The 20601-nt window shown below is 39.5% G+C and overlaps 1 long non-coding RNA gene across 2 annotated transcripts; it reads right to left on the minus strand.

Annotated features, from left to right (window-relative positions):
- Positions 1 to 709: 709 nt before the first annotated feature.
- Positions 710 to 20384, minus strand: LOC134356495 (uncharacterized). Of its 2 annotated transcripts, none has more exons than XR_010020370.1 (3): positions 19752 to 20384; positions 5003 to 5148; positions 710 to 3205 (listed from the first exon to the last, which is right to left on the minus strand). It is a non-coding gene; the product is annotated as an uncharacterized LOC134356495 (long non-coding RNA). The 2 variants fall into 2 exon arrangements; XR_010020369.1 differs by having other exon boundaries at positions 710 to 3210.
- Positions 20385 to 20601: the final 217 nt, after the last annotated feature.

Raw genomic sequence — 20601 nt, forward strand, 5'->3', positions numbered from 1 at the left:
AAAGGCAAAACATATTTTTGCTCTTGCCATTTTGTTAGAGAGTGCTAATTCAATTAAATTTATCACATTTCAGTTTTCTCTCTGTTTTCAAAACCCATCATTCTACACACACACACTCACTCCACATGTCCAAAAACACTTCTGTTCACTGTGATGAAGTTGCTGATGCAAAGTATCAACCCTGCCTGAAAAACAACTTGGATACTTGGACCTGTTCCAATTCGCCACCTCATTGGCTCTTCACTCAACCCTGGAACATCTGGACAGTAAAGATGCATACATCAGGATGCTCTTTATCACTACAGCTTGGCTTTCAATACTATCATCCCTCAAAACTAATTAATAAGCTTCAGAACCTTGGCCTCAATACCTCCTTGTGCAATTAAGTCTCTTGATTTTCTCACTTGCAGACACTAGTCAGTTTGGATAGGCAACATCTCCTCCACAATCTCCATCAGCACAGGTGCACCACAAAGCTCTATCTTAGTCCCTGTTCTACTCACTTTATAGTTATGACTGTGAGGCTAAGCTCAGCTCCAATGCCATATTTAAGTTTACTGATGACACCGCTGCCATTGTCTGATCAAAGCTGGTGATGAATCAGCATATAGGAGGGAGATTGGAAATCTGGCAGAGTTGTGAAACAGCAGCCTCTTTCTCAATGTCAGCAAGACCAAGGAGCTGAGTATTGACTTCAGGAGGAGTAAACTGGTGGAGTATGAGCCAGTCCTCATCGGGGGATTAGAGGTGCAATGAGTCAGCAACTTTAAGTTGAATTGAATGATCTTTATTGTCATTATACATAGGTACAATGAAACTCTGTTTGGCTTCCTCTCAGGCAATTAAATAAAGCAGTAGATAAAAACAAGACAGTAATAGAAAAACAGTATTAAATAGATTCAGTGTTCAGTATTCAGTGTCATCAGTTCAGAGGTTTTGACGTGGGCTTAGCAAGTAAGTGCAATTACCAAGAAAGCATGGCCGTGCCTCTACTTTCTTAGAAGTTTGCAAAGAATTGGCATGACGTCTAGAACTATGACAAACTTCTTTAGATATTTGGTGGTGAGTGTATTGATTGGCTGTGTCATGGTCTGGTATGAAAACATGAATGTATTGTATGAAAATTCCAGCAGAAAGTAGTGGATACAGTCCATTTATTCACGGGTAAAGACTTCTCTACCATTGAGCACGTTTACACAGAGCATTGTCGCAGGAAAGCAGCATCCATTATCGGGCCCCCACCACTCGGGTCATGCTTTCTTCTTGCTGCTACCATCAGGAAGAAGGTACAGAAGACTCAAGACTCACACAACCAGCTTCAGGAACAGTTGTCAGTCACCCTTCAACCACCAGGCTCCTGAACCAGAGGGTATAACATTGTTCAATTTCACTTGCCTCATGATTGAATTGTTCCCACAACCAACTGACTCACTTTCAAGGACTCTTCATCTCATGTTCTCGATATTTACTGATTATTTATTTATTATTATTGTTTTTCTTCGTTCTTTTTGTATTTACATAGTTTGCTGTTCTTTGCACAATGGTTGTCTACCCCGTTGGTGTGATCTTCCATTGATTCTATTATGACTACTGGATTTAATGAGTATGCCCATAAGGAACTGAATCTCAGGGTTGTATATGGTGACATATATGTACTTTGATAATAAATTTACTTTGAACTCTCCTGTAATATAAACTGCAATAAAAGTTCTGCAATAATTCCAATCCCAATATCAGTGTGAGGGTATACATGCAAAGTGTTCAACTTGGAAGTAAAATTTGTCTTTTATCACTAGCACTACAAACGTGCCACAGTGTGGACCATATTTTGTACTCACTTCCTGACTTTAGATCTTTTTGAAAAGTCTCCCTGTAATACTTTGTTGGTTCTTGGTGCATTGTTAGACTACTTAAAAATTTTCAATAAGCCTGAAATATGAACATTATTTTTCTTGGCCTGTAATCGTTTGATGCTTGCAATTGTTGCATTACCACGAGCTAACACTTTATATCCCTCTAAGCGGAAAGGATGTTGATGGGGGAGCTGAGAACTGGACTGGGGGGATTCCTCCTTGAGGAGGGAGGTGAGGAGGATTTATCTGTTAGACTCAGAGGAGCATGATTTTTTTGGAACTTGCTAGCCCAGACAGGGGTGGATTTGTTGAAAATATTCATGCTGAGATTAGAAGATTGAACTACAGTGTATATGCAAGTAAACGGTTATGGCATGAGACAGGAAAATGAAGCAGATGCTAAAATCAGATCAATCAAATTCTACGGGAATAATAATGCAAGCTTGAGGGTCGATATGGACCTGTAAATACTCCTATTTTCAATCTTCTTAGAGTAAAGAATATAGAAGCTGAGAAGTGATTAAATAGTGGATTGGAGAGCTAAAGGGAAATGAAAACAAGAAAGAGGGAATGAAAGGACAGAAATAAGCAAGAGGAATGAGAAATGTATGGAGAGAATAGATGAAAGGAAAAGAAACAGGCAAGGCAATAAAGATGGAAAGAAAGATGTGCAGAAATAAGGGAAGAATGACAGGGGAGAGAAGGGTGAAAGTTATAATAGATAGCAATTAGTTTCATGAATTGTCCAAGAGAATGTGAATATGAGAGAAACTCAGAATGCAAAAATGAAGGAATAGAATTATCAGAAGTATAGATCTTTTTTCATTGAAAATTATATGGAACATGTTAAGATTATTCAGAATACCATTATATTATTTTTAAAAATAACTTATTGCAAATATATTGCTTAATTTTCCTGCTCATATTTTGAAATGTTAGCTAGTGTTCAAATAGTTTCTTGCTGCCTCAACTGTGCATTGTCAAAGGATGTCAGAGCTGAGCATTAAATGTGTTTTCTGCTTTATATTCAAGACAATTTATTTCAGTTGACATGGAATAAACCCATCTTTATTTTTCTCCGTGTTTCCTGGGACCGTTCTGGAGCTGTGATGCTTTGTTTGCTTCTCCGTGTGATCCCTTTTTGCTACTTTTAAATGCTGTCATATTGTGCTTTGACAAAGCAGATGTACTTTAAGATTCCATCACGAAAAATTAAAGTAAGCTTGAGCTCTAGTCGTTTATAATGTTCATATCTCTTAAGAACTGTATTTTTCTTCTTCCAATCCAGGAGCACTGTTGAAATCTTCTGAAGCATTGCCATCTTTGCTTGCACATAAAATAGCAGCTGACAGCTAAACTTTGTAAGAATAAAAAGAAATAAAAATCAGACCTGACCAGTTACAAAAAAAAGTGCACATAAATCCACATTGAGAGCAAAAGAAAAATGTAGTAATGCTTCAATATGTATGGGAACTACCATATTGCTTTATGCAGTCAACTGACATAGACTGGGCATTATTGCTTGTTCAGTACTGTTCTTAGATTATATGTCTAATGTGGGACAGATCGTAATGTATATCAATGGCATTTAAGGAAATATAAAGGCTGGCAACAGCCTGGCACTTGTGACCTTTGGGTATCATAAAATATATTAAAAACAGCAAATCACGCATTCTCATCTTCATAAAATTAGCTTACATCTGGCAAGGCCTCATGACAGGAGCAGAAACTCACAACATAAAGTTCTAATCTGTGGACAATCATGGCACATTTATTTTCCCTCTTCGAAATGGCGCAAATCTGCTGATTGTGTTCTTGTCATATACCTTGAAAAGTAATTCTTGCTATTTCAGTGAACAGTGTTTCCGTTACTTCAAAAGGTTCCTTGACAATATATCTATGAAATACCGGCATGTACCGATCACTATTTATAATTACTCTCTCTGGAATTTAAAGCTAGTAATGGGGTTTAAAATAAGTGCACAACGTGTTCCTGGCAATGTCAGCAGCCCTGTCAGAACAGTCTTTGGCCTGAAGGTCCAAGATAAAGCTAAATAGTGAGAAGGCGTTTAGTATGGGGCACAGAGGTTGATGGTTGTTAGTTAGCAGCTGCCGAGACCAAACTTACATTGAGATAGTTATTAAGCAAAATGCTATCTGTAATTGGTTCCATCAGGTTGTTATAGCCAGGGGTGGGAATGGGGAAAAGCTCCCACTATCTATTAATTGCTTCCTATGGCATGCACCTCAAACAGCCTCTGACAACCAACTCTAGTTCCTGGCCTTCAGGAGTGGTTAGCTACCAAGCCCGGTGCAACCATTTCTACTGAAAGGCGAAGGGGCAAAGGCAGGTTACTGGCACCTTAAAACCAGTCACTTTGGGCAGGTGAGGCTAGTCAGCAGCTCACCCAGGAGAAGGAAAACTCTGATCTCAAACCTCTGCTGCCTTGCGGCTATACCCACTCGTGAGGAAGGCTTTGGGAGGAAAACCTGAGGGAAAAGTCCAGAGCTGGAGTCCCTAAGGCAGTCCTACATTGAGTTCAATGCTGACTGGCAACTCCAGCAATGCCGTTGGTACCAAACTGTATCGGTCTCTGCCGTTCCATTGGGTTCATCAGGAGCATGGAGAGGGGGAGCTTGTTACATGGGCAACAGCTTGCTCTCCATATCATACTTCCCTGGGCTGCATATCTAGACATCTAGGACACAATATCCATGGTCAGCTCTGCCCATGGAGGTCTCACATTCACACATATGTAATTAGCAAAACAAACTTAAATCTGTCAGAGATTTGTATTGCCCATCACCAAAACAGTATCAAAGAAGTAGTATTAATATGATGTGACTTTTGGAAATATAGTTCAACATGTACTGCGTTGCCAAATATTGTATTGCAAACCACAGAGGGGCACTTGACACAGCAGAGTGCTTATAGCAGAGTCTGTACATCATCTTGTCTTGATTAATGCTTGTCTTTTTGATTTCTTTCATTTAATGTTATCCTGTTTTAAATAATAGTAGAAAAGAAGAGATTTGATATTTTCTCTTCTTAAAATCTAAACACGTGAAATTACATCGAAGAAATGTATGAACTCTACTTCATAATTAGTAATGTCAGATTAGACACTTCGTGCTTTAGAATCACTTACGAAGTCCTGAAAGGGATGCAATAGTGGATAATGGGAGATAAACGACTTGCAGCTCATGACTGATCCATAAGCCTTCAACAGATGTTTCATGATTTCAAAGCCAGAGCTCGACTCTCTGAGCACAAACACAAGGACAACTTGCCGTTCTGCGAAAAAACAGATCAAATTTCATTGCTTGAAAGCTTTCAATAAAAATGGCTGTGTAAATATTACAGCATTTATTTTCAGATTCTTTAAGTAAACGTGACAGAATTCCTGAGGAATTAGTCTGTACTGTGAATTAGCCATTTGCCTTTAGACTCTTGATTTGGTTCACATGCAACCTAGATTAAATGGCTGATATACTGTGCATTCATGATCTGCAAGGATCCCACATCAAATAATTTTCTGTGGCCTTGGTCCAGTTCTCTGAGAGGTGCCTTACACTTTGGAAATAATTAGCCAACCCAAGTTTCCATAGGTATGGGAAACTGATGCAACTATGATTTAGTAGGGTACTTGCCTGAGGGTGAACCATATATGAAATGGGGAGCATTACATTAGGTGTGGTGGTGTGTACCTGGTCTGTGAATGGTCAGGGTGCCTGGGAGGAGAACGAATTCCATTTACAAGCACTAACCATCTTTTCCTTGATAAGATTAAGAGTTATTTTAAAACAAATTACTTTGATTGTGATATTCCAATTAATCAGAATCAGAATCAGGTTTATTATCACCGGCAAGTGACGTGAAATTTGTTAACTTAGCAGCAACAGTTCAATGCAATACACAATCTAGTGGAGAAAAAAGAAATAATAATAAATAAAATAAAAAAATAATAAATAAACAAGTAAGCCAATTACATATATTGAATAAATTTTAAAAAAGTGAAAAAACAGAAATAAAAAATTAAGGTAGTATCCAAAGATTCAACGTCCATTTAGGAATCGGATGGCAGAGGGGAAGAAGCTGTTCCTGAATTGCTGAGTGTGTGCCTTCAGGCTTCCATACCTCCTACCTGATGGTAACAGTGAGAAAAGGGCATGTTCTGGGTGCTGGAGGTCCTTAATAATGCCTTTCTGAGACTCTGCTCCCTAACGATGTCCTGGGTACTTTGGCTAATACCCAAGATGGAGCTGACTAGATTTACAAACTTCTGCAGCTTCTTTAGCTCCTGTGCAGTAGCCCCTCCATACCAGACAGTGATGCAGCCTGTCAGAATGCTCTCCACAGTACAACTATAGAAGTTTTTGAGTGTATTTGTTGACATGCCAAATCTTTTCAAATTCCTAATAAAGAAAAGCCGCTGTCTTCTTTATAATTACGTCGATATGTTGGGACCAGGTTAGATCCTCAGAGATCTTGACACCCAGGAACTTGAAGCTGCTCACTCTCTCCACTTCTGATCCCTCTATGAGGATCAGTATGTGTTCCTTTGTCTTACCCTTCCTGAAGTTCATAATCAGCTCTTTTGTCTTACTGACATTGAGTGTCAGGTTGTTGCTGCGACACCACTCCACTAGTTGGTGTCTCTTACTCCTGTATGCCTTCTCGTCACCACATGAAATTCTATCAACAATGGTTGTATTGTCGGTGAATTTATAGATGATATTTGAGCTATGCCTAGCCACAAAGTCATGTGTATATAGAGAGTAGAGCAGTGGGCTAAGCACACATCCCTGAGGTGCACCAGTGTTGATTGTCAGTGAGGAAATGTTTTCACCAATCCGCACAGATTGTGGTCTTCCGATTAGGAAGTCGAGGATCCATTTGCAGATGGAGGTACAGTGGCCCAGGTTCTGCAACTTCTCAATCAGGATTGTGGGAATGATGGTATTTAATGCTGAGCTATAGTCGATGACCAGCATCCTGACATAGGTGTTTGTGTTGTCCAGGTGGTCTAAAGCTGTGTGGAGAGCCATTGAGATTGCGTCTGCTGTTGACCTATTGTGGCGATAGACAAAATGCAATGGGTCCAGGTCCTTGCTGTGGCAGGAGTTCGGTCTAGTCAGAACCAAGCATTTCATCACTGTCGATGTAAGTGCTACCGGGCGATAGTCATTAAGGCAGCCCACATTATTCTTCTTAGGCACTGGTATAATAATTGCCTTTTTGAAGCAAGTGGGAACTTCCACCTGCAGCATTGAGAGGTTGAAAATATCCTTGACAATTAACAATTTTCTGTCGCAATATATTCAAGTTCTGCATATTTTTGTTGTTATGCTGTGATCACTTTGATCTGTTATGAAGCCCCCTACTGTTTCAGGTGTTGGTTCACATGTCTTCAGTGTGAAGCAGGATATTCTGAATAATTTTCCATATTCATTTCAGTCTTTAATTTCCACTGCATAATGTATAGCAGGAGAAAAGTGGTAGCTGCGATTGTGTTATATATTCAAGGGGTCAAACTGATGTAATATACCCCATCATTCAGTAAAAATCATGTTATATATTCTGTAATTAAAAAAATGATAAAACTATATTGTGGACTGAGAAGTTTTAGGCAAACTTGGGAAGGCATGCAAAACTTTGGTGGTCGCTCGTCAGCACAGGGCTATTTCTGTTTTGTCTTTATCTCTCCCATCTGGTAATGGTGGTGGTGGTAAGGAGAAAACATGTGGTTGCCTCTTTTCAATGGAAGCATTTAAACATTCCTTCCTTTAAAATAATATCACTAAAATGATCAGAAATGAGACTGTTTTCCCAGGCACCTACACTTTGTCTGCCAGAAAAAGTGGGATCTCCCAGTAGCCTCCTTTTTCAATTCTACTTCCCATTCCAATATATCAATCCATGGCCTCCTCAACTGCCACAATGAGGCCAAACTCAGGATGGAGAAGCAGCACCATATATTCCGCCTGGGTAGCCTCCAACCTGATGGCATGAACATTGATTTCTCAAACTTCTGGTAATTGCCCCTCCCACTTCACCATTCCTTATTCCTGTTTCCTTCTCTCACCTTATCTCCCTACCTGCCCATCACCTCCTTCTGGTGCTCCTCCCGTTCCCTTTCCTCCGTGATCTTCTGCCACCCCCTATCAGATACCCCCCTTTTCCAGCCCTTTATCTCTTCCACCAATCAACTTCCCAGCTCTTTACTTCACCCCTCTCCCTCTCCTGGATTCACCTGTCACCTACCACCTGGTACTTCTTCATCCCCTCCCCCCACCTTCTTACTCTGACTTCTCATCTTTTTCCCCACTCCTGATGAAGAGTCTCGACCGGGAACGTAGACTGTTTACTCTCTTCCACTGACACTGCTGAGTTCCTCCAGCATTTTGTGTGTGTTGCTTTGGATTTCTGGCATCTGAAGATTTTCTCCTGTTCGCCAATATGCCTTTTGTTCAGTAATAAGTCACTTGCTGAAAAGTGACCTGAAAGAGTTGAGTATTATAATATGAAAAGGGATTGCTTTTATTGGATGAAGAATGTTAAAGGTGATCCTTTGTAAGGTAAGTTCAAAGGATAGTATGTTAAATTATGTATTTAATTGGTATTCATCACTGGCTGTTCTAAGCACAATTTTCAATGAACTTTACATCTTTATATTATTAATCAATGGATGTTATCTCTAGAGAATATTTCACATCCTAGCAATAATTCACAGCATCAAACTCTCTGTAATTAGGGCTAGCAACATAAAGTAGATGTAACATATATGCTTTGAAGATTTGCAATGATTTTTCCATGTCTGTAATACTCATTAATGTGATGTGGATGCCATTTAAAAGGTCATATTTAATCTGCATCTTCAACTATCCCTAAAAAAAAGGTAAGAGTGATTTCCTTATGGAATTACTAACAGCCTTCTATTAATGCGCTGTTGGGCAGAAACGTTCAAGATTTAGACACAACTTTGATGACAGAACAATACTCTATTTCCAGATCAGTATTGCATGTGAATTGAATGGGATCCTGTAGATGATGGGAATCCCATGGGATTGACTGCTCTCAGGATGAGAGTGGGGAATAAGCCTGGGCAGGTTTATACAACCATTAATATTCCAGCGTGGTTCCATAAACTAAGTGCAAATTAAACTAGGTCCTGGTTGTAGCCATGTCCTGTTCTTGGTCTGATTCTTACAAGGTGATCCGTGCAACATCGAGTCTCAGCAGATGTTATCAATCTTACTTGAAATCTTCTGCTGAAGAAACGGTTACTTTTGATGAAAAGGGATAGCCATGTGTGTTAAAGCTGATGAGTGATTCCAAAAATGAGGCTTGCAGAAACACTGACAATGAAGATCCATTATTTACACTTGTACTTCTTGACAAAAACTCAGTCAGGATCAAGCAGCAAATTAATCCAATATCCTTAGATTTATTAATTAATGGAAGAGGTTTGATGAATGGAATGTATTTTTGCTATTGCGCTGTGGTATTTTATTCTTAAAGCCAATAAACAGGATGTGGCAGAAAACACTGTTGGAGTGTATTAAGGCTCCATTCATGGGAATGTTTATTTTACATACAGACAGGTAAAGCAAATTAGTCGTAAGAGCATAAAGAATAAAAGAATAGAATATATATAAGATGTTTTTATAAGCAAAATGTTGACAGACCAACTAAGGAACAGATGACTTCTGATGATTATTGTGCAACAAGAGGAGTTAACAAATAATTTTACAGTTAGAAGATCTTTAGCGAAGAATAATAATTCCATTATTGTATTCATATTAAGATTAAAAGTGTTTGAATTCAATCCAAAACCAGTCTTAAATTGAATTAAAACAAACAACATGAGTTAGATTCTTTTGCAAGGAACAGGGTGAACCCAAACGCAGGACACTGGCATGGAGCTAGAGTTAGGATGCAGACGAGGGCGTGAGTGTGGCTGGAGCTGTACGGCAAACAGGAGACAGGCGGCAGGCAATTTGGATCTTGACATGGAATGCTGCTGAATTTGAATGGCAAACAGGAAAGGCAAGCGGCAGACAAAACTTATCTTGACACGGAGAGACAGAGTTACACAGGTAAACCTCGGTACTGAAGCAAGACTTAGGATACACAATCCTAAGCGGCCGGGAATGTGAATTACCACACTGGCTAAAACAATGATCTGGCGATGAGTGGATGCAAAGCTGAGGTCTTTATGCTGCAGGTCTTAGATGAGAATCAGGTGTCACAATCAAGGAGCCCAGGAGAACACGGGGAAAAAGGAATTAGGAGAATTTGAGGAAATAATGATCAGGATGGTGACAGATTCATATGATGGCAGGTAAGCAATGGCTATTATTTAAGGAATTAGAATCTATCAGACAATAAATATATATTATCTTTTAAGACACGAGTCTAACAACAGTGGAAAACAAGAAAAGAGAATGATGGTATTAGATCAAAAGAAAAGGCTTATAATATTGCTAATTAAAGCAACACCCCTGAGAACTGGAAAATTTCAGAATTCAGCAAAAGAGAAGACATTGAAGAGGAAAGGATAAAGAATATGATTATAATCTCACAGGAACATAAAAAATGACCACAATGCTCTGTATGTATCGAAAAAGTTAACATTTCACCCTTATCAAACAATACAAAGATTATGTTGGGGAACAAAGAGATGCCAGACAAATTATTCAAGCATTTTGTGCCTGTCTTTGCTGAAGAAGGCACACAAAGCCCCCAGAAATAATAAAGAACAAGAAGTGTAAAGTGAATAAGGAAGTGAAGGATACTAGTATTAACAAGTAAAACAAGTACTGTAGAAATTAATGGGACTAGAAATTGATTAATCTCCAGAACCTGATGTCCTGCATAACAAGCTTTTGAAAGTGGTGGCTATGGAAACAATGGCTGCACTGCTTTTAATTTCATCATTCCATAGATTTACAGAAACGTTAAGAAAGGAAAAAGAAGGATGAGCATGTATAGCTAATTAGCCTGATGACAGTAATATGGAAAATATAGAATATATTATTATGGAAGAAGTCACTTATGGAATAAGAATAAGATTGTGTAAAGACAAGGTAGAAAGATAAAAGAAAACAAAATATTTGAGATACTTGACTAGCAGAATAGATTAAAAGAAGCCAGTGATTGTAGTGCACTTGGACTTTCAAGGGTCTTTGATAAGATAGTACAAAGCATGGCTTTAAATAAAATTAGAGCATGTGGGATTAAGTATTGCATAATGGAGTGGACTGAAGACTACTTAGCTCATTAGAGAGAAGTAAGAATAAATGGGTTATGTTTGTTTTGGGAAACTATGGCTAATGCAAGGATCAGTGCTGGGGCCATGGCTTTCACAGTTTAGAATTGAATCATGTCTGATCTTCTCTTTCCCCTTCCATGTTCTGTTTAAAATATACTGCACCTCCTTGAACAAGTTTCCAATCCATAAAAGTCCGATAACAATTCTAGGATGGCGTTGATGGCATCTTCAATGGAAATATTTTATCTATCCTGACCAATAATACTCGCAATAAATGAATAAATGAATACGTCTAGATTTTTTAAAAAGCTATTTGTCTTTAGCACTAGACACTGTCTTCAATTGAATCAAGTATACAACTAGAAGCTAATATTCTTATATGCATTTAATGCTAGCAGCCAACCACAGACGAACCATTCTTGACATGATTGTTGTTTGACCACAGAAGCTCATAGGAGTTTGTACAGATATAAAAAAACAAACAGCATTTGTTATATCATATAGTAGTGCTTACATTTTTTTTTCTCAAAATAAATTTTATTTCGACTGAGTCTTAAATACTTCTTTGGGGTATAGAATAGAGAATATAAAACAGTACAGCACAGTGCCAGTGCCAGCCGACTCCAAGATCAAAATAACCCTTTTCTCCCACAGAGCCATCCATTTTTCTTTCATCCATGTGCCAATCTAAGAGTCTCTGAAATCTTCCTAATGAATCTACTTCAACCATCACCCCAACAGTACATTTCATGCACATACAACTTCCTGTATAAGAAAAAAATACTTCTTAAACCCACCAATACTTTTCTCAAGGCATCTTATAATTATGCCCTCTTGCATTAGCCATTTCCATCCTTGGATAAAGGTCCTGTCTATGCCTCTTAATATCTTATACACCTCTATAAGTGAGCAGTTTCAAGTTCCTGGGTGTCAAAATCTCTGAGAACCGCACCTGGTCGCAACATATTGATGCAGTTATAAAGAAGGCAAGGCAGTGACTATACTTCATAAGGAGTTTGAAGTGATTTGGTATGTCAACAAATACATTCAAAAACTTTTATAGATGTACTGTGGAGAGCTTTCTGACAGGCTGCATCACTGTCTGGTATGGGGGGTCGGGGCGCCTACTGCGCAGGACCGAAAGAAGCTGCAGAGAGTTGTAGATTTAGTCAGCTCCATCCTGGGTACTCGCCTATAAAGTACCCGGGACATCTTCAAGGAGTATTGTCTCAGAAAGGCAGCGTCCATTATTAAGGACCTCCAGCACCCAAGCATGCCCTTTTCTCACTGTTACCATCAGATAGGAGGTACAGAAGCCTGAAAGCACAGACTCAGCGATTCAGGAACAGCTTCTTCTCCTCTGCCATCCGATTCCTAAATGGACCTTGAACCCCTGAACACTACGTCACTTTTTAATATATATTATTTCTGTTTTTGCACAATTTTTAATCTATTCAATATACATATACTGTAATTGATTTACTTACTTATTTCTTTTTTTCTTCTATATTATGTATTGCATTAAACTGCAACTTCATGACACATGTCGGTGATAATAAACCTGATTCTGATCTGCCTCTCATCCTCCTTCGCTCATTCCTATAGAGTTAGCACTAATTTACTCAGCTGTGTTTTTTTCCACCTTGTTGTACTGGACAGAGATTCTATGCGGCCTAAAGTGCTACCATTTCCTAAAAGCCAGCAACAGGACTTCACAGTGTATATGAGAAACAGATTTACCCACTGTTCTTCCATACACAATTCCTAACCTGTGCTACTAACTTTGCACAATGAAAATGTGACTTTCTTCTAAAGGTGTGAAATTTCACAGTAAATGCAGTTGATATTTCAAAAAAAAAATATCAGCAGTGTCAGTGAAGCTGGTTATCTTGACAGTGAAGACGGTTATCTGGACTGACAGAGATCCTGATCAGTTGGGAAAGAAGCAATAGGAAATGGAGTTTAATTTGATAACTTGTGAGGGGTTTTATTTTTGGAAAACAAATAAAGGCAGGAATTTTACAGTGAATAGTAAGACCCTATGGAATGTTGTTAAAAGAAGGAACATGTACATGATTCCCTGAAAGGGGCTTCCCAGGTAGAGAGAGTAGTGAAGGCTTCTGTCACATTGCCCTTCATGATTCAGGGCATTGAATTGGGATATTATATTGCAGTTGTACAAGACATTGATGAATCCACATCTAGAATATTATGGTCAATTTCTGTCACCCTGCTATGGGAAAGATGCCATTAAGATGGAAAGAGTACAGAGGAGATGCACAAGATGCTGCCAGGAATCAAGGGACTGAGTTATAGAGAGAGATTGAGAAGGCTGAGTTTTTTTTCACTGACGGGTAGGACAATGTGGTGTATAAAATCATAAGGGGCATAAAGTTATTTTTTTTCCCAGGATTAGGTATTCAAGAATTAGGGGGTGTAGGTTTAAGGTGAGAGGGGAGAGAGTTACTAGGAACATGAGGGCAACTTTGTCAGAGGATGTGGTAGAGGCAGGTCCATCAACAACTTTTAAAAGGTATTTGGACAGGTACGTGGAGAGGAATGACAGAGGCATATGGGCCAAATGCAAGAAGATTGAGGAGTTCAGATGGGAATCTTGATCAGCATCTTATTCTGATTTCTAAGAGACATTTTACAGCCTCCGGCTTTGTAGACCCCTGCATTAACTTGAATGCAGTGAAATCTGGTCAATTGTCTACAAAGTGGTGCACTGCATGAATTTCTTTCTTGTTTTCCCTGTTAATGTTGCCCATTTGTACATGATATGCATAAATGTCCTATGGATTGCCCTAATGTGTTGGTTGGAATGCATATCTCCACTGATCGGATAAACCTTGGATCTCAAGTAACTCAGAGCCCCACCAATCAAATATCTTAAAGAGGTGGTGACTTAAGAAGGTAGCATCCATCTTTAAGAATGCTTACCATACCTGTTTCTCCTTAGGGGGTGGCACAGGAGCCTGAAGGTCCACACTCAATAATTCAGGAACAGCTTTTTCTCGTCCATCATCAGATTTCTGAATGGTCCACGAGCCCATGAGCAGCACCTCATTATTCCTGTAAATTCATGTCTTTGCACTGAAGTGCTGCTGCAACACAATACACTTCATGTCATCTAGGACAGTGATAATAAAGACTGATTCCTGACTCCCTGTTCTTTGTCTCCTCTGTTAGACTAAAGTTTTCATCCGGCAGCTTTTGAATGGTTACCTTGGAGAGCAAGTGTGCAATTGTAGAGATTGTATGATGATGACTTGGTATATTACTGAAAAATTGCAGTTACCCATGGTGTTTGTAATGGAGTTGCTTTTGCAAGCGCTAGCGGTGAAGTTAGAGATGATGATTTAAGTGCACTTTAAGGTTGCGGGTTATCAATGATACTTGCCCATAAATTCAGCGTTATATGCCATGTAAATGTCACGATAGTTCCAAACTATTCCACTTTTGAAAGATGAATGAAAAATCCAGCCTGATGCATTTCTGACATGTAGCTATGGCTAAATGAAGTGAAAAGTTGACATTCTCAGGTCAAAAGCATATCGCACTCAGAATATACCTGCCATGTTCATTCTAGTTAAACATGCCATCCATTGCACGGAAGTGTCATGCGAATCCTCCCTAGCCCCTCCGCTGAAATGCACTGTGGTTGTGAATTGTGAATGGTAAATGATAATACTTCACGGTATATATGCCTCTGTTTCTATATATAACTTGATACTTTCTACCAAGGGAAAGGTGCATTCATTCCAGAAGATGAAACACCACCTTGTGAAAATAAGTGGGTCACCACACATTTTCAGCAGATGTGAAATTATACATACTGTATCTCTAAATCACTTTATTGGTCTCACTATATTTCAACCACAGGTTCTGTGAAGAAATTAGATCTCATTTATCTGGTGCTTCCAAAGCCACTGTTTGATAAATTAATTATCAATACCTATTACACCCTTGGGAACTGCTTATAACTTTGACTTACCTTCTAATACCTGTAGTAACATACTAAAGTAAGCACTTCAATAAGCAATTACTTCTTGCAGTCAACTAACCAGGTATGGAAGAAATATATTCAGAATCAGGTTTATTATCACCGGCATGTGATGTGAAATTTGTTAACTTAGCAGCAGCAGTTCAATGCAATACATAATCTAGCAGAGAGAACAAAACTAATAATAAATAAAATAATAATAATAAATAAATAAATTATGGTATACATATATTGAATAGATTTTTTAAAATGTGCAAAAACAGAAATACTGTATATTGGAAAAAAAAGTGAGATAGTGAAAAGATTCAATGTCCATTTAGGAATCGAATTGCAGAGGGGAAGAAGCTGTTCCTATATCACTGAGTGTATGCCTTTAGGCTTCTGCACCTCCTACCTGATGGTAACAGTGAGAAAAGGGCATGCCCTGCGTGCTGGAAGTCCTTAAAAATGGAAGCTGCCTTTCTGAGACACCACTCCCTAAAGATGTCCTGGGTACTTTGTAAATGAGTACCCAGGATGGAGCTGACTAGATTTACAACCTTCTGCAGCTTCTTTAGCTCTTGTGCAGTAGCCCCTCCATACCAGACAGTGATGTAGCCTGTCAGAATGCTCTCCATGGTACGACTGTAGAGGTTTTTGAGTGTATTTGTTGACATGCCAAATCTTTTCAAACTCCTAATAAAGTATAGCCACTGTCTTCTTTATAACTACATCGATATGTTGGGACCAGGTTAGATCCTCAGAGATCTTGACACCCAGGAACTTGAAACTGCTCACTCTCTCCACTTCTGATCCCTCTATGACGATTTGTATGTGCTCCTTCCTCTTACCCTTCCAGAAGTTCACCATCAGCTCTTTTGTCTTACTGACATTGAGTTCCCGGTTGTTGCTGTGGCACCACTCCACTAGTTGGCATATCTAACTCCTGTACACCCTCTCATCTCCATCTGAGATTAGATCATAAGACCATAAGATATAGGAGCAGAAGTAGGCTATTTGGCCCGTCAAGTCTGCTCTGCCATTCAACCATGGGCTGATCCACTTCATCCAGTCATCCCCACTCCCCTGCTTTCTCCCCATACTCTTTGACGCCATGGCTAATCAAGAACCTATCTATCTCTGCCTTAAATACACCCAATGACTCGGCCTCCACAGCCGCTTGTGGCAACAAATTGCACAGATTTACCACCCTCTGACTAAAGTAATTTCTCCACATCTCAGTTCTAAAAGGATGTCCTTCAATCCTGAAGTCGTGCTCTCTTGTCCTAGAATCCCCTACCATGGGAAATAACTTTGCCGTATCTAATCTGTTTAGGCCTTTTAACATTTGGAATGTTTCTATGAGATCCCCCCCTCATTCTCCTGAACTCCAGGGAATACAGCCCAAGAGCTGCCAGACTTTCCTAATACGCTAACCCTTTCATTCCTGGAATCATTCTCGTGAATCTTCTCTGAACCCTCTCCAATGTCCGTATTTCCTTTCTAAAATAAGGACCCAAAACTGCACACAATACTCCAAATGTGGTCTCATGAATGCCTTAGAGAGCCTCAATATCACATCCTGGCTCCTATATTCTATACCTCTAGAAATGAATGCCAACATTGCATTTGCCTTCTTCACAACTGACTCAACCTGCAGGTTAACCTTTAGGATTTCTTGCACATGGACTCCCAAGTCTCTTTGCATCTCTGCATTTTGAATTCTCTCTCCCTCTAAATAATAGTCCGCCTGTTTATTTCTTCCACCAAGGTGCATGACCATATATTTTCCAACATTGTATTTCATTTGCCACTTCTTTGCCCATTCCCCTAAACTATCTAAGTCTCTCTGCAGGCTCTCAGCTTCCTCAACACGACCACCTATCTTTGTATCATCAGCAAATTTAGCCACAAATCCCCTAATACCATAGTTCCAATCATTGACATACATTGTAAAAAGCAGTGGTCCCAACACCAATCCCTGTAGAAATCCACTGGGAACCCTTTATTCCCATTCTCTGTTTTCTGCTGATCAGCCAATGCTCTAGTCATCCTAGTAACTTCGCTGTAATTCCATGGTCTCTTATCTTGCTAAGCTGCCTCATGTGCGGCACCTTGTCAAAGGCCTTCTGAAAGTCCACATACACCACGTCTACTGCATCTCCTTTGTCTACTCTGCTTGTAATTTCCTCAAAGAGTTGCAGCAGGTTTGTCAGGCAGGATCTTCCTTTCAGGAAACCATGATGGACTCTACTAACAATGATTGTATCGTCAGCAAATTTATAGATGGTACTTGAACTTACCATTAATAGCTGAGTAAGGAATAAAAAAGTGCTTAGGAATCCAGGAAAGCTGGGATAGCCATCTACAGATGTTTTACAATTATGCATTTCATAATTATTTCAAATTGGTCTCTAATTCAACAATCACATACACAGAGACTTCACTAAAATCAGCTTTGATTTTCACATTACAGCTCGTTAGTTATTGCCCTGAAAGAATGAGAGGAATTTTTAATGAGAACTCAAACATAAGAAATAAAGGTAGGAGTCACTGTAATTTCCTTCACATCTGTTCTGTCAATCGATAAATCGTGGCTGGTCTTTTTCCACAGCTTTCACTCTCTTGTATTAACTACATACTCTTTGATTCCCCCAACGTACAAAATCTATCAACCTCTGTGCTGAATATATTCAGTGATTGAATCTCCACAGCATAGATTTACCACCCTCTGGGTTAAGAAATGTCTTCTTATCTCAGTCATGGATGGCAGACTACATAACTCTTGACTGCGAAGTATGTTCTAGATACCCTGCTTAGGAAAAATATTATCCCTGTATCCACCTTATAAAGCCCCTGAAGAATATTTCATGTTTCAATGAGATTTATTTTGTCATTACTCTAAGCTCAAGGGAGTAAAGGTTCAGCCTGTTTAATGTCTCCTCTCTGAATAATTCTAGCATTCCCAGAATCAGATCAGCGAATCTTTGTTGCGTATAGGTGTGGTAACACCAGGCCTCTCCAATTTCAGTAAAATGCCTTTAATCATATACTCATATCAAGTTTAAGTTTGCTGTCATGGGCATACATACTCAGGGTATAAATGCCTTGAAAATTAAAATATTGTTGCATCAGTGCATTATATAATGAAATTTATTTATTACACAAATTACACAAACAACATAAATGATGCATAACTTACACAACAAAATGAACAAAAATAAACATGAAACATTAGTACAAGTTGAGGGAAACGTAGTCCAAGGTAGAATTAAGGTTTTCTTAGATCATTTCAAGAGGTGTGGGTCTTCAGATCCTCTTCCTCATGCAGCAATGTGAAGAAGACATGGCCCAGTTGGGGACTCCATAATGATGGATGTCATCTTTCTGAAACTTTGCCTCTCGCAGATGTCCTCAATGGTAGGGAGAGCTGTACCTTTGCTAGAATTGGCTGAATCCATCATTCTCTGTAGCTTCTTGCATTGCTTTTCTTTGGAGTTTCCATACCTGGCCATGATGCAACCAGTCAGAATGCTTTGTACTATACATCTATAGAAATTTGCCAGAGCCTTCAATGGCATGCCAAGTCTCCTTAAACCTGAAAGAAAGTGGAGATGCTGGTCTTCTTCATGGTCACAGTTATGTGCAGGGCCCAGGATAGATTCAGTGAGATACTGACAGCCAAGAACCTGAAACTGCTCACACTTTTCACCACAGACCTTTCAATGAGGACCGATGTATGTTCATCTGACTTCCCCTTCCTAAAGTCCACAATCATTTCCTAGGCTTTGTTGATTTTGAGAACAAAATTGTTATTATGACACAACTGAACTAGACGACCTTTCTCAATCACGTATGCCTCCTCATCGCCATCTGTGATTCTGCTAATAACAGCGGTATACACATAGGTACACAGAGAGTAGAACAATGCTACGGATGCAGTGTTGAAGTACACCTGTGGAGATGGACAGGGAGGGCGAGATAAGGCTTTTGTTCCATACAGATTGTGGTCTCCAGTAAGAAAGTCAGGGAGCCATTTGCAGAGGGAAGAACAAACAAAGGCCCAGGCTTGACAATAAGTTTTGAGGGGTTGATAGCATTGAATGCCAAGTTGTAGTCAATGAACAACAGCCTGACTTACGTATTCTGGGTGTCCAGTGGGGCCAGAGCAGAGTAGAGAGACAATGACATACAGGTTTCCCCTGCCATCCAAAGGTAAAGCATTCCTATGAAATGGTTCGTAAGCCGGAATGTCGTAAAGTGAAGAAGCAATTACCGTTTATTTATATGGGAAAAATTTATGAGCGTTCGCAGACCCAAAAAATAACCTACCAAATCATGCCAAATAACACATAAAACCTAAAATAACAGTAACATATAGTAAAAGCAGGAATGATATGATAAACACATAGCCTATATAAAGTAGAAATTCTTTTCTGCAATTATTGCACTGTCTACCGTAGCGAAAATCTCACGCAAGCGCTCTTGGCAGAAACACTTGGCGCAAGCACTTTTGGCAGAACCACTCTCTCCAGTAACCTTTAAGCTATGAAGCTGCCAAATCATACCAAATAACACATAAAAATACACAGCCTATATAAAGTAGAAATAATGTATGTACAGTGTAGTATCAATTACCAGAATCGGGAAGAGAGCAAGCACACTGATGATGGTGCGTTAGGCTGAGTCGTCGGAGGTCGGGATGGTGGGACACTGGGGTGTCATCTCATCATTGTCTGTTTCCATCAGGGCAGGTAGGTCATCTTCTTCTATGTCTGCCTGCCTCGATGTCGAAGGTTGAGGTTCGTTGTCTGCTGTGGCTGATGTGGAAGGCTTGAAAAACGACAGTATGCTTGACTGCTTAGCCTCGCACATTTTTCTATCATACAGTTCTTTGTAAGCACTCAAACCATCCTGCAAATATGCCCTAAACCTATGAACCCTTTCAAAATTAAAGTCGTACTTTTCTGCAATCATTGTTGTCAATTGCAGTGAAAATCTCACGCAGTTGCTTCACGTTCAGTTCCTGGACGACTTCACTTTCAGTCTGTTCGCTACTGCATTTGGTTTTGATTGTTATCCTTTCCTCTTCCAATTGCATCAGCTCTTCATCTATCAGTTCTTGGTCATGGGATGCCAAAACTTCTTCAACATCATCTTCATCAGCTTCCACAAGCAAACTCACTTTGTCCTTACTTCGTTCACCACGATCGAAACGCTTAATTATGTCTAGTTCTATGCTAAGTGTAACACTCTTATGAGCTCTTTTAGGCTTTTCCGATACCGTAGAACTCAGCTTGCTAACAGATGCTCAAAATAAATTGATATAAAGCACAGATGCTCACAGGCACGTGTTTAAGCAATGCCGGCTAGAATGCAGTTCCAGAGGAGGAGCTTGGCCGCGGGTGTACGCTGCTTTTTATCACACGCTGCCTTTTATCACACGCTGCTTTTTATCACACGCTGCCTTTTATCACACGCTGCTTTT

This window comes from Mobula hypostoma, chromosome 14 (genome assembly GCF_963921235.1).
Source record: "Mobula hypostoma chromosome 14, sMobHyp1.1, whole genome shotgun sequence".
NCBI lineage: Eukaryota > Metazoa > Chordata > Chondrichthyes > Myliobatiformes > Myliobatidae > Mobula > Mobula hypostoma.